Raw genomic sequence first — 26,052 nt, forward strand, 5'->3', positions numbered from 1 at the left:
AGACTGGCTAGGCCACTCCAGGACCTTGAAATGCTTCTTATGAAGCCACTCCTTCATTGCCCGGCCGGTGTGTTTGGGATCATTGTCATGCTGAAAGACCCAGCCACGTTTCATCTTCAATGCCCTTGCTGATGGAAGGAGGTTTTCACTCAAAATCTCACGATACATGGCCCCATTCATTCTTTCCTTTACACGGATCAGTCGTCCTGGTCCCTTTGCAGAAAAACAGCCCCAAAGCATGATGTTTCCACCCCCATGCTTCACAGTAGGTATGGTGTTCTTTGGATGCAACTCATCATTCTTTGTCCTCCAAACACGACGAGTTGAGTTTTTACCAAAAAGTTATATTTTGGTTTCATCTGACCATATGACATTCTCCCAATCCTCTTCTGGATCATCCAAATGCACTCTAGCAAACTTCAGATGGGCCTGGACATGTACTGGCTTAAGCAGGGGGGACACGTCTGGCACTGCAGGATTTGAGTCCCTGGCGGCGTAGTGTGTTACTGATGGTAGGCTTTGTTACTTTGGTCCCAGCTCTCTGCAGGTCATTCACTAGGTCCCTCCGTGTGGTTCTGGGATTTTTGCTCACCGTTCTTGTGATCATTTTGACCCACGGGGTGAGATCTTGCGTGGAGCCCCAGATCGAGGGAGATTATCAGTGGTCTTGTATGTCTTCCATTTCCTAATAATTGCTCCCACAGTTGATTTCTTCAAACCAAGCTGCTTACCTATCGCAGATTCAGTCTTCCCAGCCTGGTGCAGGTCTACAATTTTGTTTCTGGTGTCCTTTGACAGCTCTTTGGTCTTGGCCATAGTGGAGTTTGGAGTGTGACTGTTTGAGGTTATGGACAGGTGTCTTTTATACTGATAACAAGTTCAAACAGGTGCCATTAACACAGGTAACGAGTGGAGGACAGAGGAGCCTCTTAAAGAAGAAGTTACAGGTCTGTGAGAGCCAGAAATCTTGCTTGTTTGTAGGTGACCAAATACTTATTTTCCACCATCATTTGCAAATAAAGTCATTAAAAATCCTACAATGTGATTTTCTGGATTTTTTTCTTCTCAATTTGTCTGTCATAGTTGACGTGTACCTATGATGAAAATTACAGGCCTCTCTCATCTTTTTAAGTGGGAGAACTTGCACAATTGGTGGCTGACTAAATACTTTTTTTCCCCACTGTATATCTGTATTCTGTCATTTAAATTGAAATGTAGGCTTCTGCCCGGCCCAGAAATACAATTTCCATAGACAGCCACATAGAAAAGTCAGATTTGAAAATTCCTACTAAGACACTTTAGTCAAAACCTTTGTGCACAAAACACAATAAAACTATTATAAATAATTGTCGGTGAGACCGATTTTGTTTCACTAACAGCCGAAGATGATCAAAATGGTATATTCATCCAACGTCTGCCATGTTTTTGGATGACGTGATGACGTCGTCACTGCTCTGCATTCATCTTTTTTTGTATCTGCATTAGCACAGTAAACTTGATCCCAATTATAGCTCCAAGATGGCGGCAAAAAAAAAATATATATATATTATTGGCACATTGAACCATGTCGCGCTCGGTAGTTTAAAAAACTGTGGGAAGTACGGACATCGTGGTTAAATAGTACAAGAGTACACCATGCTGGACAAAAATGCTTCCAGCACCTGGTTTTCCCAGGCAGTCTCCCATCCAAGGACTAACCAGGCATGACCTTGCTTAGTTTCCAAGACCGGGCATATTGAGGCTGTAAGACAGTTACTGTATTGTATATATGATATGTACATATGCCTCCAGCGAAGGAATAACTCTTGGTACACTATATGAAGTTTGACACTCGAAAAAGTGCAGTGAGAAATCATAGAAATAGAATCAATGGGATAAATAGCCATAGTTACTTTGTAACACAGGAAGATGAAGAACAAACCATGCTTTCATTTCAATGGCATATATTTGAATTTTGTGAAAATAGCAGGCCTATGAATAATGACTTCAGGCAAATACATCAAATAACGTTACCAGTACATGACTTTAGTCATTAGAATAGGCGACTGACTTGACCACCACTAGTCATCATCGTTCATTGTAGTTCATTGAGATGAACTACCTCAAACGTAATTTCATCATGATCCTAATAGAAGAACACTAAGCCAATCAATTGAATTGTCCTACTTTTTCTTTAACAACGACAGGGGGTGCACCGTTCCTGGAGGTACTGCAATACCAGGCCGATGCGTGGAGTGGACGGAGCAAGCCCCTATTCCATCTCCCTATTCCAAAAATCAATTTAATATATGGTCCCCAGATAGGGGACGTATCAGATATTAAACTGATAAGAACAGATTTTTATTTTTTATTTTTGGAAAAATAATTTTTATTTTCATTTCACATTCAAATACAAGTACAAATTCAGTGCATAACGTTGTACATAACATGGGTTTACAAAAACAGTACCTTAACCGTATAAAAATAGCGAAACTCCTAAAAAAAAGTGCTGTTCTGAGGAACCTGACCAGCTAAAAGGCCAACATTCAAGAGATGCATGTAAACAATTGCCTCTAACAATCTCCCAAAGCTGATCTTTCAAAGGAATAAAAACTATTATAGAAATAAAATCATACACATATACCAAAGGGAACTCTGAATAAACCTCAGTGTATATCGAATATTTACAAAGCCTACATTTCAATTTACATGACAGAATACAGTTATACTTAGGCCTATATATAGGCTATAAAAAACGTTTACAAAGAAGGGTATATCCCTTTCCATCTATGTTTAACAGATGTGATGCCCCACTTATCTATTTCGAATTGTATTTTTTTCCAAATTTCTTGTTTTATAAATTTAACCAATCCCGTCGGTGACCACTTGAGGGTGTCATTGACCGCACCACATCTGGCCTCCCAAAGTTTGGTCTTGATAAGGGACACCAGAGTCACTAATTCTAATAATTGCACCTTTTCCACATGTTTTAGTTCAAATTTGGCTACCCCTTCATAATCAATGTTTTTAAAATATTAAAATCCATTTTAATTTTCTTCCAAACTATTTGGGCAAAAGAGCATTCCCATAAAACATGGGGAATTGTTTCAATTGCGAAACAGTTGTCCCTGGGACAAAATTTATTCAGGGTCAAATTATGATCATATAATGTTGAACGGACCGGAAGACGTCTGTGTAAAACAAGCCAATTAAAATCTTTCAGTCTGTTGTCTAAACCTTTTAATTGTGCCCGTAGCCAGGTGGAAGGTGATATAGGTAATCGGTCTCTAGGACAACAATTTTCTATCAATTTCACATATAGCAGTCTGTGGTTGATTACATTTTCTTTTACTTTGCAGAAAGGGTTTTTCCTTGCCCATTCAACTATTTTCTTAAAATGTAATGGGATAATTTCAGCTTTTGGCTTACTATTATCCCACTCCACCATAAACCTTAACGGTATGGACAGCCAGAATTTGATTAATATATTACATTTGTGTACAGAAGACGACAAAAGACAACAAACGTTTGAGTAGAACAACGCATCTAGTTTTAGAGGAATATGAGGGAAATCCCTTCCACCAGCCTCTATAGGCTGGTACATCCGATCTCTCCGGATGTACTCATATCCCCCCCAAAAGAAATTAAACAGTACACGTATGAACATTTTTCTTAGAGACACCGGCATGGGAAACACATATGCAAGGTGGAGTAATGAAGGCAGAATGTCCGCCTTCAGCACTAACACCTTGCCACTAAAAGATAATCGCCTCACTTTCCACAGTCCCAATCTTTTATTAAGCGAAAGTAGTTTTTCTTTCCAATTAACCATGTCATCTTTAATTTCATTTCCGAAAGATATCCCGAGTACTACCATTGGTCCTGTGCACACAGTCAAACCACATAACTGATCAGATCTCCATTTCCACTGTCCCATATATTTTATTTCTGTTTTATTCTTGTTAATCCTAGACCCGGAGGCAACAGAGAACTCATCAATGACTTTGATAACCTCTTTCAAGCTCAGGTCGTCTTGTAAATATAAAATGGTGTCGTCCGCGTATTGTGAAATTTTTTAGAATATCCCCTCCAGGTAATATAATGCCTTTGATGTTGTAATTTGTCCTAATGGCACATGCGAAAGGTTCAATATATAAAACATACAATAGCGCAGAGAGAGGGTCCCCCTGTCTGACACCCTCGTAATTGCTTGATTACATTTCCAATATTCCCATTAATATTTACTCTGCTTCCCACATTACTATAAAGAAGTTTTACCCATTTCATAAAATTATTTCCAAAACCACATTTTTTCAGAACTCTAAACAAAAACTCATGGTTTACCATGTCAAAGGCTTTTTCCTGGTCCAAATTTACAGTAATAGCTGGCAGGTGCCTTTCCTCTAAATATGCTTGAACGTCTCTGTGCAATTGCAAGTTCCAGGTTAACTTTTCTCCCTACCACACCACATGTTTGGTCTAAACCAACAACATATGCCATGGCAGAAGACAGACGATTAGTTATGGCTTTACTTAATACTTTATAGTCTACACATAACATTGTTAAAGGTCTCCAATTTGCTAGTGTCTTGGGGTCTCCCTTTTTGTAAAGTAGCGAGATTATCCCCTCGCACATTGAACCTCCCATATGCTCCAAACCAAAAATAACTCTAAATACTTCCAAAAGATGACATCCAATTAAATCCCAATAAACTACGTAAAACTCTTTAGAGAGCCCATCCACTCCTGGTACTTTGTTATCTTTCATGCTCTTCAGTGCCATATATATTTCATCTAAATTCAATTCCCCTTCTAATTGGTCTCTAATATCTAAAGGTATCTGCACATCCACACATTTTAAAAAAGTAGTCCCCTTCTCATAATTAATTGTTTGCTTTTGGAATAGCTGAGAAAAGTGCTGGGTAGCGACACCAAGCATGCCATCTCCATCCTCAACCGTGTCCCCGTCTTGATTCAATAAAGCCGAAATGGTCCTCCTCTTTCCCCGTGACTTAATTTGTTTGAAAAAATATGCAGAGCACTTCTCATCATTATCCCATTTATCTTGTTGACTTTTAAACATGAAATCTCGAGCTTTCTTTTCAAAAAAGGCCTGCTGCTTTTCTGCAGGTTACACAATGTGTCTTTATCTAAACCACCACCATTCAAATTACCTTGGATGTGCAGATCTTCTAGTTCGTTCTGCAACTTATAAAAATCTTTGTATTTATTACGTGCTTTAGTTTTGCAATAATTCTGAATAAAAATCTTGATTCTTAATTTTGTGCTCTCCCACCAGTCTATGACAGTAGAATAAAATGATTTCATGGTTACACAGCCCTGGAAAAAATACCTAAATCTAGTCTCAAATGTTTTGTCATGTAAAATACCATTATTAATTTTCCAATATCCTTTTCCAAATTCAATTGTTTTTAATTCTACTGTCACAGACAGGCAACTGTGGTCAGAATAAAAAACCGGAGTGACGCGTGCAGAGGACACACCGAGTCCACGCGGAACAAACACATAATCTATGCGGCTCCTCGCGCCCCTGCTGTTTCCCCAGGTGAAACCGGGATCATTTGCATGCGCCACTCTATAAGTATCAACCAAATTATATTTCTCATGAGATTTTTTACAAGATGCCCTCCCCAGATTACCTCGGTCATATGACACATTAAAATCTCCCCCATAATAACCTGTCTGTTTGTCATAAAAATAGCGTCTAGGTTGTTCAGCATTTCCCTCCTTTCCTTGGGTGTCGATGGTGCATATACATTAATTAACCGAAGACATTTACCCCTCCAATCAATATCTACTATTAAAACCCTCCCGTGTACTGCCGAAAAACTTCCCACTATTTTTAAATCCCTATTTCCACATAGGACACCAACCCCTGTAGAATGCACCCCGCCAACACTCCACCTTGACTCTCCCTGAACCCATTCCCTCGTAAATCTCTCCACATCATTTTGATCTTTTAAATGTACTTCTTGTAAAAAATACACAGAGAAGCAAATAGAAGACAAATGGGAAAAAACAGTCGCCCTTTTAACGGGGTTCCTAAGCCCTCTAGCGTTTATGCTAGCTATGCTAAAAAGGGACGACATGGGGAAAGGAGGGAAGCAGACAACTATCTAAATATGACATGAATTTCCAGACTCACTTTAAGTACAGTTCCTCGTTAGGAGGCCTGTCTGGGAAACGGTGGTCCCCAGGGGGAGGACTGTCCACAAAGATAGGGGTCGGGAAAACCCCTTCCTCCTCAGTCAGTGTGGGTGCTGGAACACCGCTGGGTGCGAGACCGCTGCTGTCGGTAGAGCTCGCGCCTGACAGGGAAAGCAGAGTCTCCTCTGCGCTGCCCGGGTTTCCCGCGCTTTTCTCCTCAGACTCCCCGCTTGCAAAACAACTGAAGCGATTCCCCCCAGGGCGGACTCCTCCGTCGCCTCCATGCGGATGAGTGGGGGAAACAGGGCTCATCTGCTTCCTCTTGACCGAGCACTTCCTCCTCTCTCCCACCGTGGTCCAGCTCTCCGGAGCAGAGGGCGCGGTGGGCTCTCCCGTAGCCTCCTCCATCTGCTTGCTCCAGCTCCTGTCCCCCGCTCTGCTCTCCTCAGGAGGTGATGATGGCGCCTCACTCCCGCTCTCCTCAGACTCTCGCAGTTCTCTCTCCATCACTAGCTCCTTCACGACCTCCTCAATAGCGCGTAGCTCTATAACTTTTCCCTCATCTGCTCTTTTCCCGCTCACCGCTCTGGCGTAGGAGGGGGCTGCCTTTGGGCAGTGACGGAACAGGTGCTCCTCTGAGCTGCACAGACTGCAGCGCTTAGGCACGGTGCAATCCCTCATTACATGGCCGAGGGTCCCACAGTTTCTGCACCTTGTCTGGGTGCAGGCATCAGCGAGGTGCCCGTACGTGCTGCACTTCCTGCAAAAACGAGGCTGCCCAGCATACATGAGGTAACCCCTGTCTGCACCGATAGAAAAAGACGCGGGAGGATGGAGGTAGCCATCATGGCCGCTCTCGTCTTCCTTTAGCAGGACGCGAAACTGCCTCTTCCCTGTCCAGATGCCTAGGGCGTCCTTAATGTCTCTCACTCCTGGCAAGATGGTCACATACCGGCTGAGGTAGCACACTAACGTTTCTTCAGTGACCCATGGGTTGAACATGTGCACCGTTAGCACCCTCAGATTGTGCCTGCACAGGGACTCAACTTGAAAGCTACTGAGGGCGGGTGCTGTCGAGTTCGCTCGGAAGAGCCCTCTCACCTCCTCCAGCCTGGTGATGGTGTAGAACGACACATCATAAAACTTCTCCGGTGTGTTTTGTTGCAGACAGTGCACATCGTCTGCTGTCAGGCGTAGAGGTCCAAAAAGAACGTCCTTTCCAAAATTAACTCTTTCCATCAACTTTTCTTTTCCAGTCCATTGAAAACGCAGCGTGTTCTTCAGTCCGGCGGCTGCCGACTGTGACGTGGACGATGACGACATCGCTCCACCTTCAGGATCTCCTTGGTACTGCAACTTGATCTTGATCTTAGCCAAAAGGCCGAGAAGCGATACCGCAATGCTTTCGGAAGGAAGGTGCCGTTCTCCGACACGACAAATTCATTGACAGTTACACCAAAATGAGCTCTGTAAACATTCCGCCAAATATCAAAGATGATGGTTTTAAAAAATGGTGGCAGAGATTGGGAGTTGATCAACCTCGGGAATAGCCACTTTTGACTGTTACAATGTAACAAATTGGTAGGTTTCATAGTCACGTGGACATCCGCCCTCCAATCGGAAACGAGAGAAAGCCTTGTCGAATTAAAACCAGATTAACAGCTAAATTGGAATAATAATCTATCAAATACGGGTGGGGAAAATAATTTGGAGATAACATTATTGACATAACATTTGATTTTATATCAAATATCTCTGGTAGCAATACTGCCACAAGGGAACTGAGGTATTGTCCACTTGGTGGCGCCAGAGTTCCACCGTCGCCTTGTCCAAGCTGTACTATGTGGTCAATCAAAATGCACTTGAATGTTGAACCACTTGACTTCAATACATACAGCACATCATCAACGCTAATAATGTATACAATAAAAAAAGCCTATGTGTTTTTAAATCAGTCTGTAGAGCCTTGTATGATATGGCCATTGTGAGGAGGCCTTCATAAAGTCATCCTCCTAAGTTACTAGAGGCCAAACTTCCACGATGTCCATGGCACTGAACTGTAATGATAGCTTGGTCTAAATTGTAAGAGACGACCTACTGGCCCCCGTGGAGAACCACAACCCTGGTTTGCAAATCTTGCACGGGCGATGGGTCTCCAGTCGCGGCAAATGGCCAGCTAGCACTGCGATGCAGTGCCTGCGCTCGGGAGTCCACAGTGCGGCCTACGGAGAGGTCCTGGCTGCATAAATGTGTGCTCCACATAATAAACTTTTGCAAACATGGCACTTTGGTGGCATACTTTTACAATTAGGCTTACACAGTCACTACAACACACTTCATATCATGCACATAAAATACCATTAGGCCTATTGCATTGGAGAGCCTTTACACACGAAATACTGTATATTGATGAATAAAAAATACACTGGTTTGATTCATCCTGAAAGTTGTCATATTCAAGTTCAATCCATGAAATATTGGAATGTGGAAAAAACTGTACAATAGTGGTTGAACAATAATCCTATAAATCTACCTTCATTCTCCCTTATCATGGAACTGACAACGGTCCAGTCGTCCTGAACGGTGCGCCAGGCTCCAGGTTTAACCTGCTACATGTGGTTAAACCTGGGGGAGAGAAAAGATGCACTCACTAACTGTAAATCGCTCTGGATAAGAGCGTCTGCTAAATGACTAAAATGTACATGTAAATGGTCTGAGTTCCATAATGATTCAAATAGGCTACATGTCCAAAATTATCGCAAAAATAAATGAATGTGGGTATTACTGACGGTGGCTCCAGATAGTGGCTAATATTTAACATGATACAAATGGTCAAATAAAAGCCTGGGAATATCATCAAAACATTCTAAAGCGCATACATCAACTCGGCAGGTTTAGCCCTACGGAAGCCTATAGCTTGGGTCTCCAAATTTCATCCACGCAAATTATGAGGGCACACAATCAGAAATCTCAGTAACCGCACAGCTATTTCTATGCTATTTCACTGTCATGTTGATATGATTTTCAGTTTGCTTCCATATGGCTGGTTTCACATTCGTCTCCAGGGATCATAAAGAAAAATCATCTACATTTACAATCCCCTTCTCCAAACTGATTATTAATTTACCTAACTGTTTTCGATAGATCATATCAAGTTATAAATCACAGTGCATGGAGAATAGTGTTATTTCTATTAGAAAAAAATTCAGTAAATGCTTTTTCCACTTGGAACCGGAAGGTTCACATGACCTTGATCATGGTTTCCTCCCGGTGGTGGAATTATTAGGGAATTAAGTCAAAGTCAGAATATGGTTTATCTGTAGACACACCGCCACAGCTTCATTTATTCGAGCTCCACCTCAAACGAATAGGGGGTGAATAGTATGCTATTCTCATTCTTAAATTCAAGGTCAGAATACGCATAGAGAGAAAAGCGCATAAATAGGTAATTGAGTTCCGTTCACAAGCGCTTAACTTGGGTCGGAATCTCGGCCATTCTGAATATTAGCACAGCTATTTATAGCCTATTTCACTGTGGAAAGAGGCCCCGATATATTTAATTGTCATGTTGATATGATTTTCAGTTTGTTTCCATATGGCTGGTTTCACATTCATCTCCAGGGATCATAAGGAAGAATCATCTAAAACAATTCCCTTTCTCCAAACGGATTACTAATTTACCTAGCTCTTATCCAACACAACACTAAACAATACATGAATTGCACTATAACGGTGACAAACGGTGCCCACAAACTGTTAAGGCCAACATAAAGCTGTCCCAACAGCAGAGTCCCAACAGCAGTCCCAACACCTTACCACCGCTACACCTGGCTATCAGCGGAGCCTTGTCTGGCAGCGAAACAGTTCATTCAGCCTAATTTCATGCCTTTTAAAAAAACATAGCTGATATGGCTGACTTGATAAACAAATGTGGTTTCTACTGACAATTGAGATGGACAAACTATCGCATAAGGGGGACGACGAGCGGATAAGAGGCAATCCGTAATTTTTGATGAGCTAGGACGGAGGTAGTCAATATAACTATTTGTTCAGCACTTTTGAAATGTACAGCGACATAATTCAGAACCTGGGCCGTTCTTACAGTGTTCTCCCTGTACACCAAGTCAGAACCGTAGGATAAATGAAGGGGACATAGACAATGAAAGCTCTTACAATATTCAATGATTACATTTCTCTAAAACAGGCTATAGGCTACATGTGCACCACCACATTTCTGAGTTCCCAGTTGTCTTGAACTCACTGAAGTCAGATTTCCCAGTTCCGAGTTTCCAGTTGTTTTGAGCGCTGCAGAAGTCATGCTGGATTGACATCATGGCCAATGTTGAATGTTTATCTTTTTAAACTTGGAAAAGAGATCCTTAAATCCAGACTTGGGACCACACACCACTCCACTGAATAGCAGGCTAGTGATTGCTTTGCAATGCTTGCAGTTAGCCACTGATTCCTTCCAAACCACTCATTGTTGAATTTGCGATTTACAACTTGTTGTGTAATGTATATGTCCAATGGCCGATGAGCACCGATACGTTTTATCTATAATTTCTCTTCATTATTTCTCTTCATATGACAAGGATTAATATGGTTAATGTGGTCCTCTGTAGCTCAGCTGGTAGAGCACCGCGCTTGTAACGCCAGGGTAGTGGGTTCGATCCCCAGGACCACCCATACACAAAAATTTATGCATGCATGACTGTAAGTCGCTTCGGACAAAAGCGTCTGCTAAATGGCATGTTATTAAAAAGCATTTGCCAGTAGATTGTCGAATTGATTCGTGATGTTGTTCCCCTAGATTATGCACACAAATTCAAGTAGGCCAGGTCAGTAGGGGATTAATAATTCAATGTGTTTTCTTTATTTGATTACAGCTGCATAGCTAATGTACTTTTTTGGTGTACCATTTTTTTTTATATCTATATTGTAAATACACCGATTGTAAAAGTTGTGTATATTTTGGTTTGGTCCATCGAGGGTTATCTGTACTTCCACACGTACCATTTTAGTGGTCGCTATAGGGCGAGCCATAGGGGGGGGCCCGCCCCCAAAATGCTTGTGCCCCCACTTGAGGCACAGATCTCTTAAAACAATTACTTTAATTTTATATTATAATAGTTGCTAATTTTGTGTTGCATTCTTTATCATTAAAACATTAAAAATATAAAGAAACAATGGTGTGATTTTGTTTGATTGATGGGAATCTACACTGCAACAGCCTATCACGGCCTTAATAAAAAGAACGTTAGGCAACGTACGTTACGTAGCCTACGTCAGTGTAGCCGCTCAACAGTTACCGCGCATTTTTGAAAGCTGGATGAGTTTTCGCCGGTTTACTCGCTTCAGTTCGTCATGGATATCCGTAAGTGGTTGAAAAGCCCACCAACAGTCTTCTTTGCCAAATTGGATACGACACCGACGCCTCCTGATGTTGTAGTTGGAGAAGGAGACCCTGGACGATAGTCTGAGCCTGATGCTAGTAGCTCCGTGGAGGCCGACCCTGGGCCTGGCAGGACCTGCAGGTCAAGTGCAACCGCGACTGGGGCAGCATTTGGGCCACAACTGCCTGTTGAATCAGTGGGTGTGAGTGACCTCGGCATGGACAAACCCAAACAGGTTGTGTTGAGGAAATATCCAGTCAAAATGTTTGGTTAAAAAAAACGATCATTTTCCTCTAGCTGGTATTTGAACAGGGACTGGCTTGAGTACTCGGTGGAAAAGGACTCCGCAGTTTGTTATGCATGCAGGAAATTCTAATCTGTATCATCGGACGCGACCTTCTCTATTAAGGGATTGAATGATTGGAAACATGCAATTGGAACAGGCAAGTGCTTAAATAAGCATGCAGCTTCAAAAGAACATTTAGCCTGTGAAGCAATGTGGAGAGATTCAGAAAAACGTAGAGAGACAGGAAAAGAGATTTCCACTCTTAAATTCAGAGCAACTGGCTCGCAACAGATACTACATGTCAGCTGTAATTGATATGCTGGAGTTTTTAGTGGTGAATCAATTGCCGTTACGTGGAGATAATGCTGGTTTTGCCAGTGTGCTAGATGATAATAGCTCAATGGGGCTGTTTTTGTCTCTCTTTGAGTACACCATGCGCAAAGATCCCGAACTGACACGGATTACAAAAACAATCCCACAGAATGCATGCTATACCAGCCCACAGATACAAAACGAGATTATCGAAATTATGAGCAAACTCGTGACAGAGGAGATAGCTGGTATTCAATTAAAGTGAATGGCACACGGGATCCTTTAGGCCAAGAAAACATATCTGTAGTTGTGCGTTTTGTTGACAAAACTATGGTCTGTGTGAGCGCCTCTTGGTAATGGCCACATCTGAGAAAGGTGATGCAGAGGCTCTGACAGGTGTCATCTTTGATGAGCTCACCAGCGCCAGACTCGGCACGGACAAAATCCTGAGTCAAGTTTATGATGGCGCATCACTCATGTCTGGCAGGCATGGTGGTGTGCAGAAATTGCTCCAAAACAAGCTGGATCGTAACATACCATATATTCACTGCTTTAATCACCAACTTCATCTGGTTGTGATTCATGCCATGTCCAGTGAAGCAGCTGTCGATGATTTTTTTTGGAGTATGCAACATGCTGTACAACTTCATCAGGAAGCCAACCGTGGCTATTCTGTACAAAGGCGATACCCTGAAACGTCTCTTGGACCAGAGATGGACTGGCCACTTGGCAACGGTCAAAGTTGTGGTGAAGAGTTTTCACGACATATCCACATTACTGACCGAGGTGGAAAACACACGAGGCCTTGGAGCGGAGGTGCGCGTCGAGGCTACGCGGCTGCTTCCTGCCGTTACGCAGCGCAGTTTTCTTTTCATTGTGCACCTTGTTATGAAACTGTTGTCACTTTTCGAGCCGCCTAACAGACTACTACAGGCCGAAGATATGGACATGTTCACTGCGGTGACGCTTGTGAACAGCGCTTCTGACTGCGTGAAGACACTGCGGAATAGTTTTGACTGTGGATCTCTGCGCTCCTCCAGCATCGGCCACCGAGGCTGTGCCGGTGACCGACCCAGGTCCAAGCAAGAGAAGACTCACAATTAATAAGAACCTCCGCGGATTTGCAGTTGAAGAAACAGTTGGTCAGCCACAAAGTGACACAGATGAAGACTGAGTTCATGAGATTGTTTTACAGTGTTATCGATGCTGTGCAAGGAGAGATGAATGCGCGTTTTGGAGAGCGCAGTAGCGAGCTCATTGGCGCACTGGCTGCTTTGAACCCAGAGGCCGAGGATAATTTCCTGGACCCATCAAAGGTAACCCCTCTCCTGGTATTAGCTGGAACTGATGTGGTTGAATCTGAATATACTGTGGCTCGTGAGTTCCTGGTGAAGAAAATGACTGACACCCCGGTTCCCCCCGAAGATGGAAAATGGACAATAGCCAACATCCTCAGCACATTCAACTGTGAACTCCAGGCTATGCCGACTGTTCTCACAGCCTACACACTTGCCCTAACTTTAGGAGCTTCCACAGCAATGTGTGAAAACTCATTTTCCACACTCAAAAGCGTCTTCTCAGAGCATCCGCGCAGTATGCTGCACAGACGCAAGGCCCAGCTGATTCAGCTTGCTTTTGAAAAGGACCTCACTCACAAGTTTAAGTCCGAGTGGAAGGATACTTTGATGAGGAGGTTCTGCTCGGAGAAACGCCGCCTCCCGCTGTGCTGACAGGAGGGACTGGAGAGAGGACAGCGCTGCCTCCACTCAAAGTACCGGTAGGTTCAAAGTCTCTGTGTGTGTGTGTGTGTGTGTCTCATGGCAATGCATATCCCTCTGTTGACTGCTTTAAAATGCAATGTTTGAGAGATGCTTCTGGTGTTACGTCTAATATGTTGTATAGTCAAGTGTTTTATGGATATTCATAACATTGCTTCTATGTAATGTGGTGTAGGCTATAGGCTACCTGGTCATATTGCTGTTGGTTATGTTTCATGTGATGATTACGTGCTGCGCAAATAGAATATACGATTATTATAAATATACGTACTGTAGGCTAATAATAATTGTGCCCTGCCCTCCCATGCATTTCATATGCCCCACTTAAGACTGAGGTCTGGCGACGGGTCTGCCGTTGTAATATGTGAGTACTGGGCGGTGAGTGAGTTTTCATGTGCTCACGCAGGTGCCCGAGAGCTGTGACTGCACCAAAGGGCTAACATATTGTGTGTTGTCTCTTCGTGTGCAGGGCAAATAAAAAGAATCCAACCAGCAGACCTCCAGTTGTAGCAGTGTCCTAATTAAAAGTACACAACGCAGAACGAACCAAGCTACACTAGCTTGCTAGCTAAGATTTTGAAAGTATGATGTTGACATGATCAGTCCAATCAAACCTGGACTTTGATAACAACGTTTCATGACAAAATTTGCCCAAGATGGACCATTTTGCCACCTTCCTTTTCAAGTGAGCACAGCACAACTGTGAGTCTGAGAATGTATTGTATGCTGCTGCATAAATGATGTAATATGCCAGGGAGATATGTATACTGTAGCTAAGAAAGTAATACTAAGTGTATGTAAGCTGTTAGTAGCCCTTGTGCCTCACCCTAATAATTTCGCCTACTGTTCTGACTTGGTGGCGCACATGTAGCCTATATCCTGTTTTAGAGAAATGTAATCATTGATTATTGTAAGAGCTTTCATTGTCTGTGTATATGTCCCCTTCATTTAACCTACGGTTCTGACTTGGTGTACAGGGAGAACACTGTAAGAACGGCCCAGGTTCTGAATTCTGTCGCTGTACATTTCAAAAGTGCTGAACAAATAGTTATATTGACAACCTCCGTCCTAGTTTGCTCATTAATGTCCTAATAAAAATTACGGATTGCCTCTTATCCGCTCGTCGTCCCCTTATGCCATAGTTTGTACATCTCAATTGTCAGTAGAAACCACATTTGTTTAAGCAAGTCAGCCATATCAGCTATGTTTTTTTTAAGGCAGTAAATGAGGCTGAATGAACTGTTTCGCTGCCAGACGAGGCTCCGCTGATAGCCAGGTGTAGCGGTGGTAAGGTGTTGGGACTGCTGTTGGGACAGCTTTATGTAGGCCCTAACAGTTTGTGGGCACCGTTTGTCACCGTTATAGTGCAATTAATGTATTGTTTAGTGTTGTGTTGGATAAGAGCTAGGTAAATTAGTAATCTGTTTGGAGAAAGGGAATTGTTTTAGATGATTCTTCCTTATGATCCCTGGAGACGAATGTGAAACCAGCCATATGGAAGCAAACTGAAAATCATATCAACATGACAGTGAAATAGCATAGAAATAGCTGTGCGGTTACTGAGATTTCTGATTGTGTGCCCTCATAATTTGCGTGGATGAAATTTGGAGACCCAAGCTATAGGCTTCCGTAGGGCTAAACCTGCCGAGTTGATGTATGCGCTTTAGAATGTTTTGATGATATTCCCAGGCTTTTATTTGACCATTTGTATCATGTTAAATATTAGCCACTATCTGGAGAACCGTCAGTAATACCCACATACATTTATTTGAGCGATAATTTTGGACATGTAGCCTATTTGAATCATTATGGAACTCAGACCACATGTAGCAGGTTAAACCTGGAGCCTGGCGCACCGTTAACGACGACTGGACCCTTGTCAGTTCCATGATTAGTGAGAATTCAGGTCGGATTTATAGGATTATTGTTCAACCACTATTGTACCGTTTTTTCCACATTCCAATAGTTCATGGATTGAACTTGAATATGACAACTTTCAGGATGAATCAAACCCAGTGTATTTTTTATTCATCAATATACAGTATTTCGTGTGTAAAGGCTCTCCAATGCAATAGGCCTAATGGTATTTTATGTGCATGATAAGAAGTGTGTTGTATTGACTGAGTAAGCCTAATTGTAAAGTATGCCACCAAAGTGCCATGTTTGCAAAAGTTTATTATGCAGAGCACACATTTATGCAGCCAGGACCGCTCCGTAGGCCGCACTGTAGACCAAGCTATCATTACAGTCCAGTGCCATGGACATTGTGGAAGTTTGGCCTCTAGTAATTTAGGAGGACGACTTTATGAAGGCCTCCTCACAATGGCCATATCATACAAGGCTCTACGGACTGATTTAAAAACACATAGGCTTTTTTTTATTGTATACATTATTAGCGTTGATGATGTGCTGTATGTATTGAAGTCAAGTGGTTCAACATTCAAGTGCATTTTGATTGACCACATAGTACAGCTTGGACAAGGCGACGGTGGTACTCTGGCGCCACCAAGTGGACAATACCTCAGTTCCCTTGTGGCAGTATTGCTACCAGAGATATTTGATATAAAATCAAATGTTATGTCAATAATGTTATCTCCAAATTATTTTTCCCCACCCGTATTTGATAGATTATTATTCCAATGTAGCTGTTAATCTGGTTTTAATTCGACAAGGCTTTCTCTCGATTCCGATTGGAGGGCGGATGTCCACGTGACTATGAAACCTACCAATTTGTTACATTGTAACAGTCAAAAGTGGCTATTCCCGAGGTTGATCAACTCCCAATCTATGCCACCATTTTTTAAAACCATCATCTTTGATATTTGGCGGAAAGTTTACAGAGCTCATTTTGGTGAATCCGTCAATGAATTTGTCGTGTCGGAGAACGGCACCTTCCTTCCGGAAAGCATTGCGGTATCGCTTCTCGGCCTTTTGGCTAAGATCAAGTGTAGTATCTGTTCTTATCAGTTTAATATCTGATACGTCCCCTATCTGGGGACCATATATTAAATTGATTTTTGGAATAGGGAGATGGAATAGGGCTTGCTCCGTCCACTCCACGCATCGACCTGGTATTGCAGTACCTCCAGGAACGGTGCACCCCCTGTCGTTGTAAAAGAAAAAGTAGGACAATTCAATTGACTGGCTTAGTGTTCTTTTATTAGGATTATGATGAAATTACGTTTGAGGTAGTTCATCTCAATGTCGATGATGACTTGCTAGTGGTGGTCAAGTCAGTCGCCTATTCTAATGACTAAAGTCATGTACTGGTAACGTTATTTGATCTATTTGCCTGAAGTCATTATTCATAGGCCTGCTATTTTCACAAAATTCAAATATATGCCATTGAAATGAAAGCATGGTTTGTTCTTCATCTTCCTGTGTTACAAAGTAACTATGGCTATTTATCCCATTGATTCTATTTCTATGATTTCTCACTGCACTTTTTCGAGTGTCAAACTTCATATAGTGTACCAAGACTTATTCCTTCGCTGGAGGCATATGTACATATCATATATACAATACAGTAACTGTCTTACAGCCTAGCCTCAATATGCTTCCTGTGTTACAAAGTACGAGCTAGCGAGATCCTATTGGTGCGATCTAGCAACATCTGCATATTTCCGTTAGGATACGCCTCCTCTGTGCAGTGTGCGTGTGCAATAACTCAATTCGCCTTTGCACTCCTTCTAAACAACGCGATTTTTTAAAACTTTTGCAAAGGGTAAAGAGTACAACGTTTTGTCCACTCTGTTCATAACATATTCTAGTTTTAGGAACAGAAAGCAATATTGAGATCAAATGTTTAATCGATGAGAACATTTTACAGAATGTCGGCCAAAACCATCTCGTTCCATCTTCTCCCACTGCCGGCCAGTGAGCTTCCTCTCTCTACCATATTTGGTAGTGAGCTGAAACGCCAAGCGGATGCTTCACATTTATACATCCGGTGAAATATCTGTCTCATTGTTTTATCTGTGGCTATAGTATGTAAAGTTGGCTAACAAGCATCTCATTAGCCTACACACAGTGGCCTGCTGTAGCGAGCTAACTTTAGCTAGCTAATAATACATCGTTCTTTTACATTTTGAAAATGTATTTACTTACTTGCATAGGTTCATGCCTACACCCAAGCCCACGAAGCGGCCAATCTTTTGGAACGAAGAGTTGTCAAGCGGAGGCACCGCTTCTGGTCGAAACGTACCTTCAGATTTGTCCTGTAGGTGGGGGGCTTGTCTAACTATTTTAGCTGGCAAAGTTGGTAGACTTGAGAAATCAAACCAGATCAAATTTTATTTGTCAATTTTATTTACCACCTTACAGTGAAATGCTTACTTACAAGCCCTTAACCAACAATGCAGTTTTTTAGAAAAATTAGAAGAAAAGTGTTTAGTAAAAATGTATAAGTAAAAGCAGGCAATAACGAAATGTACTGAATAAGACTCACATTCCTTTCCATCTTTTACCCAGATTTTAGCAGAGAAGCAGAGAAGCATATGTAGTTTCAAAAAAAACACACCAGTCAGGATACAGACAGCTCAAAAGATATGCAGAAAAATATACATATATATATATTTTTACATAGAATTAAGCATAATTATTATTTCTCTAGATTGCAGGAAAAAGCTGCTCAGGTGTTTGAAAAATGCACAATTCTCTAACTTCCGGACCATACTCACGCTAAGCCCCTGCCACTCACAGCAACAAAGATGAAAGATCACTTCTTACTCTGACCAACGGGTTCCACTTGCGGTTTGAGATTTGGTCCAACAGAACTCGTTGAGACATTGTTTTTTACTGTAATAGCGGATACCCTTACATTAACTTCTGAAATTGCGCGAAGAGTAGATCCTACTAAGAGTGTCAAACATTGTTTCTGGAAGATGAATTCTGTCCCAAGCTGCATCGCGGTACCTTTAAGCCACATATTATAAATGAGCATAAACAATTCTATGGAATTGGCAACTCGTTCTCATTCTGAGGAATAAAACAGGCCTCTTGATTTCAACATCTGAACAGGTGTGCATGCTGTTCAAACAGTTGGAGACTCGGTGTGTGTTCATAAATTTATCTGTTCTACCTTGTTAGTTAGCAAATGGGCTAGACTTAAAATGCAGAGGTCAGCTGGCTACTCACTAGGACATGAGAGTAGACTCATAGACTTGAAAGCCAGAGAAGTGATTTATTGCAAGAAAGCAATAAATTATTTTGATAAAATAACGAAATTAGTGGGTCTCACGGTTGTGGACGGCTTAGCGTAAGTATAATTTCACAAGCCCGGAGTTCATTATATTATTGCTGGCTGTTTTGAAATGAACTGTGTTCTACCTTTTAATTGTACGATGCTTATTTGGCTAAATATATATTGCGAATCGTCCATACGTTTGGAAAAATATATATGACTTTAAGGCCTCACTAGGTGTAGCACTGTGTAAACACTATTCAAAGGCCACATGTAAACTTGGAATAACCAGGTGGGTTAGATGGGCACTTTAATTTGGAATGGTGGATGTTGATTTTGGGAGGCTGCCATCATGGCAAGGGGCGGGGGAACACTGTCTGATAGCTTAAACGGATCATGGCTGCCATAGGATATCAAGTTGAAACAGTTGGCTGCTATTTAAGGGTTTGTTTGACTGTCAAGTCCGTGTATTGGTTTGGCCAGTGACTTTTAGAGACCGTCCAAATTATTTGTTGCGTTTCGAGACAGAAAATTATAGCACTGCCCCCCCCCCCCTCCAGCGTATGACAAAATTAACAGTACAAAACCAAAGATGTTGATCTGTTTTGATGTGTTGACTACAGACTTCAATACTTTATATATTTATTCTTTAAGGTTGCTGCCACATCATCGCCAAGCCTATCTCTGACCTTTTTAACCTGTCTCTCCTCTCTGGGGAGGTTCCCATTGCTTGGAAGGCATCCACGGTGCGTCCTTTATTTAAAGGGGGGAGATCAAGCTGATCCTAACTATTACATGCCAAATTCTATTTTGCCCTGTTTATCAAAAGTGTTGGAAGAACTTGTCAACTGACTGGCTTTCTTGACGTCTATAGTATTCTCTCTGGTATGCAATCTGGTTTCCGCTCAGGTTATGGATGTGTCACTGCAAACTTAAAGGTCCTAAATGATGTCACCATTGCCCTTGACTCTAAGCAATGTTGTGCTGCTATTTTTATTGACTTGGCCAAAGCTTTTGATACGGTAGTCCATCCTTGTGGGCCGGCTAAGGAGGATTGGTGTCTCTGAGGGGTCTTTGGCCTGGTTTGCTAACTACCTCTCTCAAAGAGTGCAGTGTATAAAGTCAGAACGTCTGCTGTCTCAGCCACTGCCTGTCACCAAGGGAGTACCCCAAGGCTCCATCCTAGGCCCCACGCTCTTCTCAATTTACATCAACAACATAGCTCAGGCAGTAGGAAGCTCTCTCGTCCATTTATATGCAGATAGTCTTATACTCAGCTGGCCCCTCCCAGGATTTTGTGTTAAACGCTCTACAACAAAGCTCAGTGTCCAACAAGCTTTCTCTGCCCTTAACCTTGTTCTAAACCCTCCAAAACAAAGGTCATGTGGTTTGGTAAGAATGCCCCTTTCCCCACCGGTGTGATTACTATTTATTTAAACTTTATTTAACTAGGCAAGTCAGTTAAGAACAAAATCTTATTTACAATGACTGCCAACCCCGGCCAATCTTGGGCCAATCGTGCACTGCCCTATGGGACTCCCAATCACGTCCGGATTGTGATACAGCCTGGAATTGAACCAGGGTCTGTAGTGACGCCTCAAGCACAGATGCAGTGCTCCACTCGGGAGCCCACCTCTGAGGGTTTAGAGCTTGAGGTAATCACCTCATACAAGTACTTGGGAGTACGGCTAGACGGTACACTGTCCTTCTCTCAGCACATATCAAAGCTGCAGGCTAAGGTTAAATCTAGACTTGGTTTCCTCTATCGTAATCGTCCTCTTTCACCCCAGCTGCCAAACTAACCCTGATTCAGATGACCATCCTACCCATGCTAGATTACGGAGACGTAATTTATAGATCGGCAGGTAAGGGTGCTCTCGAGCGGCTAGATGTTCTTTACCATTCGGCCATCAGATTTGCCAACAGTGCTCCTTATCGAACACATCACTGCACACAATACTCCTCTGTAAACTGGTCGTCTCTGTATACCCGTCGCAAGACCCACTGGTTGATGCTTATTTATAAAACCCTCCCGCTGAGATACCTGCTGCAGCCCTCATCCTCCACATACAACACCTGTTCTGCCAGTCCCCAAAGCACACACATCCCTGGGTCGCTCCTCGTTTCAGTTCGCTGCAGCTAGCGACTGGAACGCGCTGCAAAAAACACTCAAACTGGACAGTTTTATCTCCATCTCTTCATTCAAAGACACTCTTACTGACTGTTGTGGCTGCTTGGCGTGATGTATTGTTGTCTCTACCTTCTTGCCCTTTGTGCTGTTGTCTGTCCCAATAATGTTGCTACCATGTTTTGTGTTGCTACCATGTTTTGTGTTGCTACCATGTTGTCAAGGGGATGTTGCTACCGTGTTGTCTTAGGTCTCTGTTTATGTAGTGTTGTCGTGATGTGTGTTTTTGGCCTTTTTTTTATTTTTTTATTTTTTAATCCCAGCCCCGGTCCCAGCAGGAGCCATTTGCATTTTGGTAGGCTGTCATTGTAAATAAGAATTTGTTCTTAACTGACTTGCCTAGTTAAATAAAGGTCATTAAACATATATATATTAACAAAATATACAGTCAAACTTTACAGCACAGTATACAAAATACTTTACACATTTAAACTAAATACAAGAGGCGTCACAGCATGTAGGGTTTGATTAACTTTTTTATATTTATGCAGGGTTTGACAATTTCAGTTCAATTTTAATATTTATAAAATAAACTTTTATACTAACATCACCAATCCTAAGGATGTACAATTGTTTAATTCTCCCCAATTCAATGTGGTCAAAACATCCGTTTGGGTAGTAACATACTGTCCCATCGGGGGAAAGTACTGTTACATACATTATTTAGATGGTGAATGACGCAAACTAGTTTAACCACTTGTAGCTCCTAAGCACAATTTAACCAGGCGCTCTAGACTACAGTCCATAGGGTCTGTGCAGCAGGGCTGAACGTTTGCTAGCCAACTAACGTGAAGGTGATTCTTAACAATGCACAATGTGTTAATTAGCATATTGGGTCTTTCAATGACGATATCTTTGTCCAGTTCTGCTACTGAATTCTAGTGATTTGATATTTGTGACTCTGAGAAAGACCAGGGCTTTTACAATGATGTAGTTGCTAACTAGCTAGTCGCCTTGCTGATGAAACGTTAGCTGGGTAATCTTGTAGAGCTGGGGCGAAAGGCTCTTATGTAGTTAAGTATTTGTCTTATGCGGTAACTAGGTGGTTACCAAACCATCTATTTGTCTAGTCATGTCGGTAACAGGTGATGTGTTCCAGGGGTTCTGATGTCACCGACCACGAGGCTGGTCTGTCTACAGAGGAGACGCTGTCCCCATGATGTCAGAGGCTGTCATAACAATAGGCCACTTAGCAGACGCTTTTATCCAAAGCGACTTACAGTCACGTGCGCACACATTTGTACGTACAGTGGGGAGAACAAGTATTTGATACACTGCCAATTTTGCTGGTTTTCCTACTTACAAAGCATGTAGAGGTCTGTAATTTGTATCATAGGTACACTTCAACTGCGTAGAGACGGAATCTAAAACAAATATCCAGAAAATCACATTGTATGATTTTTAAGTAATGAATGTGCATTTTATTGCATGACATAAGTATTTGATACATCAGAAAAGCAGAACTTAATATTTGGTACAGAAACCTTTGTTTGCAATTACAGAGATCATGCGTTTCCTGTAGGTCTTGACCAGGTTTGCACACACTGTAGCAGGGATTTTGGCCCACTCCTCCATACAGACCTTCTCCAGATCCTTCAGGTTTCGGGGCTGTCGCTGGGCAATACAGACTTTCAACTCCCTCCAAAGATTTTCTATTGGGTTCAGGTCTGGAGACTGGCTAAGCCACTCCAGGACCTTGAGATGCTTCTTACGGAGCCACTCCTAAGTTGCCCTGGCTGTGTGTTTCGGGTCGTGCCACTCCTTAGTTGCCCTGGCTGTGTGTTTCGGGTCGTTGTCATGCTGGAAGACCCAGCCACGACCCATCTTCAATGCTCTTACTGAGGGAAGGAGGTTGTTGGCCAAGATCTCGCGATACATGGCCCCATCCATCCTCCCCTCAATACGGTGCAGTTGTCCTGTCCCCTTTGCAGAAAAGCATCCCCAAAGAATGATGTTTCCACCTCCATGCTTCACGGTTGGAATGGTGTTCTTGGGGTTGTACTCATCCTTCTTCTTTTTCCAAACACGGCGAGTGGAGTTTAGACCAAAAAGCTCTATTTTTCTCTCATCAGACCACATTACCTTCTCCCATTCCTCCTCAGTCCCCTTCTCATAATTAATTGTTTGCTTTTGGAATAGCTGAGAAAAGTGCTGGGTAGCGACACCAAGCATGCCATCTCCATCCTCAACCGTCTCCCCCGTCTTGATTCAATAAAGCCGAAATGGTCCTCCTCTTTCCCCGTGACTTAATTTGTTTGAAAAAAATATGCAGAGCACTTCTCATCATTATCCCATTTATCTTGCTGACTTTTAAACATGAAATCTCGAGCTTTCTTTTCAAAAAAGGCCTGCTGCTTTTTCTGCAGGATACACAATGTGTCTTTATCTAAACCACCACCATTCAAATTACCTTGGATGTGCAGATCTTCTAGTTCGTTCTGCAACTTATAAAAATCTTTGTATTTATTACGTGCTTTATCTTTGCAATAATTCTGAATAAAAATCTTGATTCGTAATTTTGTGCTCTCCCACCAGTCTATGACAGTAGAATAAAAGGATTTCATGGTTACACAGCCCTGGAAAAAATAAATCTAGTCTCAAATGTTTTGTCATGTAAAATACCATTATTAATTTTCCAATATCCTTTTCCAAATTCAATTGTTTTTAATTCTACTGTCACAGACAGGCAACTGTGGTCAGAATAAAAAACCGGAGTGACGGTGCAGAGGACACACCGAGTCCACGCGGAACAAACACATAATCTATGCGGCTCCTCGCGCCCTGCTGTTTCCCAGGTGAAACCGGGATCATTTGCATGCGCCACTCTATAAGTATCCACCAAATTATATTTCTCTATTAGATTTTTTTACAAGATGCCCGCCCAGATTACCCCGGTCATATGATACATTAAAATCTCCCCCATTATAACCTGTCTGTTTGTCATAAAAATAGCGTCTAGGTTGTTCAGCATTTCCCTCCTTTCCTTGGGTGTCGATGGTGCATATACATTAATTAACCGAAGACATTTGCCCCTCCAATCAATATCTACTATTAAAACCCTCCCGTGTACTGCCGAAAAACTTCCCACTATTTTTAAATCCCTATTTCCACATAGAACACCAACCCCTGTAGAATGCACCCCGCCAACACTCCACCTTGACTCTCCCTGAACCCATTCCCTCGTAAATCTCTCCACATCATTTTGATCTTTTAAATGTACTTCTTGTAAAAAACACACAGAGAAGCAAATGGAGGACAAATGGGAAAAAACTGTCGCCCTTTTAACGGGGTTCCTAAGCCTCTAGCGTTTATGCTAGCTATGTTCAAAAGGGACGACATGGGGAAAGGAGGGAAGCAGACAACTATCTAAATATGACATGAATTTCCAGACTCACTTTAAGTACAGTTCCTCGTTAGGAGGCCTGTCTGAGAAACGGTGGTCCCGGGGGAGGACTGTCCACAAAGATAGGGGTCGGGAAAACACTTTCCTCCTCAGTCAGTGTGGGTGCTGGAACACCGCTGGGTGCGAGACCGCTGCTGTCGGTAGAGCTCGCGCCTGACAGGGAAAGCAGAGTCTCCTCTGCGCTGCCCGGGTTTCCCGCGCTTTTCTCCTCAGACTCCCCGCTTGCAAAACAACTGAAACGATTCCCCCAGGGCGGACTCCTCCGTCGCCTCCATGCGGATGAGTGGGGAAACAGGGCTCATCTGCTTCCTCTTGACAGAGCACTTCCTCCTCTCTCCCACCGTGGTCCAGCTCTCCGGAGCGGAGGGCGCGGTGGGCTCTCCCGTAGCCTCCTCCATTTGCTTGCTCCAACTCCTGTCTCCCGCTCCGCTCTCCTCATGAGGTGATGATGGCGCCTCACTCCCGCTCTCCTCAGACTCTCGCAGTTCTCTCTCCATCACTAGCTCCTTCACGACCTCCTCAATAGCGCGTAGCTCTATAACTTTTCCCTCATCTGCTCTTTTCCCGCTCACCGCTCTGGCGTAGGAGGGGGCTGCCTTTGGGCAGTGACGGAACAGGTGCTCCTCTGAGCTGCACAGACTGCAGCGCTTAGGCACGGTGCAATCCCTCATTACATGGCCGAGGGCCCCACAGTTTCTGCACCTTGTCTGGGTGCAGGCATCAGCAAGGTGCCCGTACGTGCTGCACTTCCTGCAAAAACGAGGCTGCCCAGCATACATGAGGTAACCCCTGTCTGCACCGATAGAAAAAGACGCGGGAGGATGGAGGTAGCCATCATGGCCGCTCTCGTCTTCCTTTAGCAGGACGCGAAACTGCCTCTTCCCTGTCCAGATGCCTAGGGCGTCCTTAATGTCTCTCACTCCTGGCAAGATGGTCACATACCGGCTGAGGTAGCACACTAGCGTTTCTTCTGTGACCCAGGGGTTGAACATGTGCACCGTTAGCACCCTCAGATTGTGCCTGCACAGGGACTCAACTTGAAAGCTACTGAGGGCGGGTGCTGTCGAGTTCGCTCGGAAGAGCCCTCTCACCTCCTCCAGCCTGGTGATGGTGTAGAACGACACATCATAAAACTTCTCCGGTGTGTTTTGTTGCAGACAGTGCACATCGTCTGCTGTCAGGCGTAGAGGTCCAAAAAGAACGTCCTTTCCAAAAATAACTCTTTCCATCAACTTTTCTTTTCCAGTCCATTGAAAACGCAGCGTGTTCTTCAGTCCGGCGGCAGCCGACTGTGACGTGGACGATGACGACATCGCTCCACCTTCAGGATCTCCTTGGTACTGCACTTGATCTTGATCTTAGC

The 26,052-nt window shown here is 43.0% G+C and overlaps 3 non-coding genes across 3 annotated transcripts; 2 read left to right on the forward strand and 1 right to left on the reverse strand.

Moving 5' to 3' along the window:
- Window positions 1-2,184: 2,184 nt before the first annotated feature.
- Window positions 2,185-2,366, reverse strand: LOC121568502. The gene has a single exon (XR_006658517.1). It is a non-coding gene; the product is annotated as a U2 spliceosomal RNA (small nuclear RNA).
- A 14,465-nt stretch (window positions 2,367-16,831) lies between these two features.
- On the forward strand, window positions 16,832-17,021 carry LOC123484397. The gene has a single exon (XR_006658516.1). It is a non-coding gene; the product is annotated as a U2 spliceosomal RNA (small nuclear RNA).
- Window positions 17,022-22,124: 5,103 nt separating this feature from the next.
- LOC121532386 lies at window positions 22,125-22,195 on the forward strand. The gene has a single exon (XR_005994290.1). It is a non-coding gene; the product is annotated as a small nucleolar RNA SNORD38 (small nucleolar RNA).
- Window positions 22,196-26,052: the final 3,857 nt, after the last annotated feature.

The sequence above is a fragment of the Coregonus clupeaformis genome, unplaced genomic scaffold, assembly GCF_020615455.1.
Source record: "Coregonus clupeaformis isolate EN_2021a unplaced genomic scaffold, ASM2061545v1 scaf0300, whole genome shotgun sequence".
NCBI classification, from domain to species: Eukaryota; Metazoa; Chordata; class Actinopteri; order Salmoniformes; family Salmonidae; genus Coregonus; species Coregonus clupeaformis.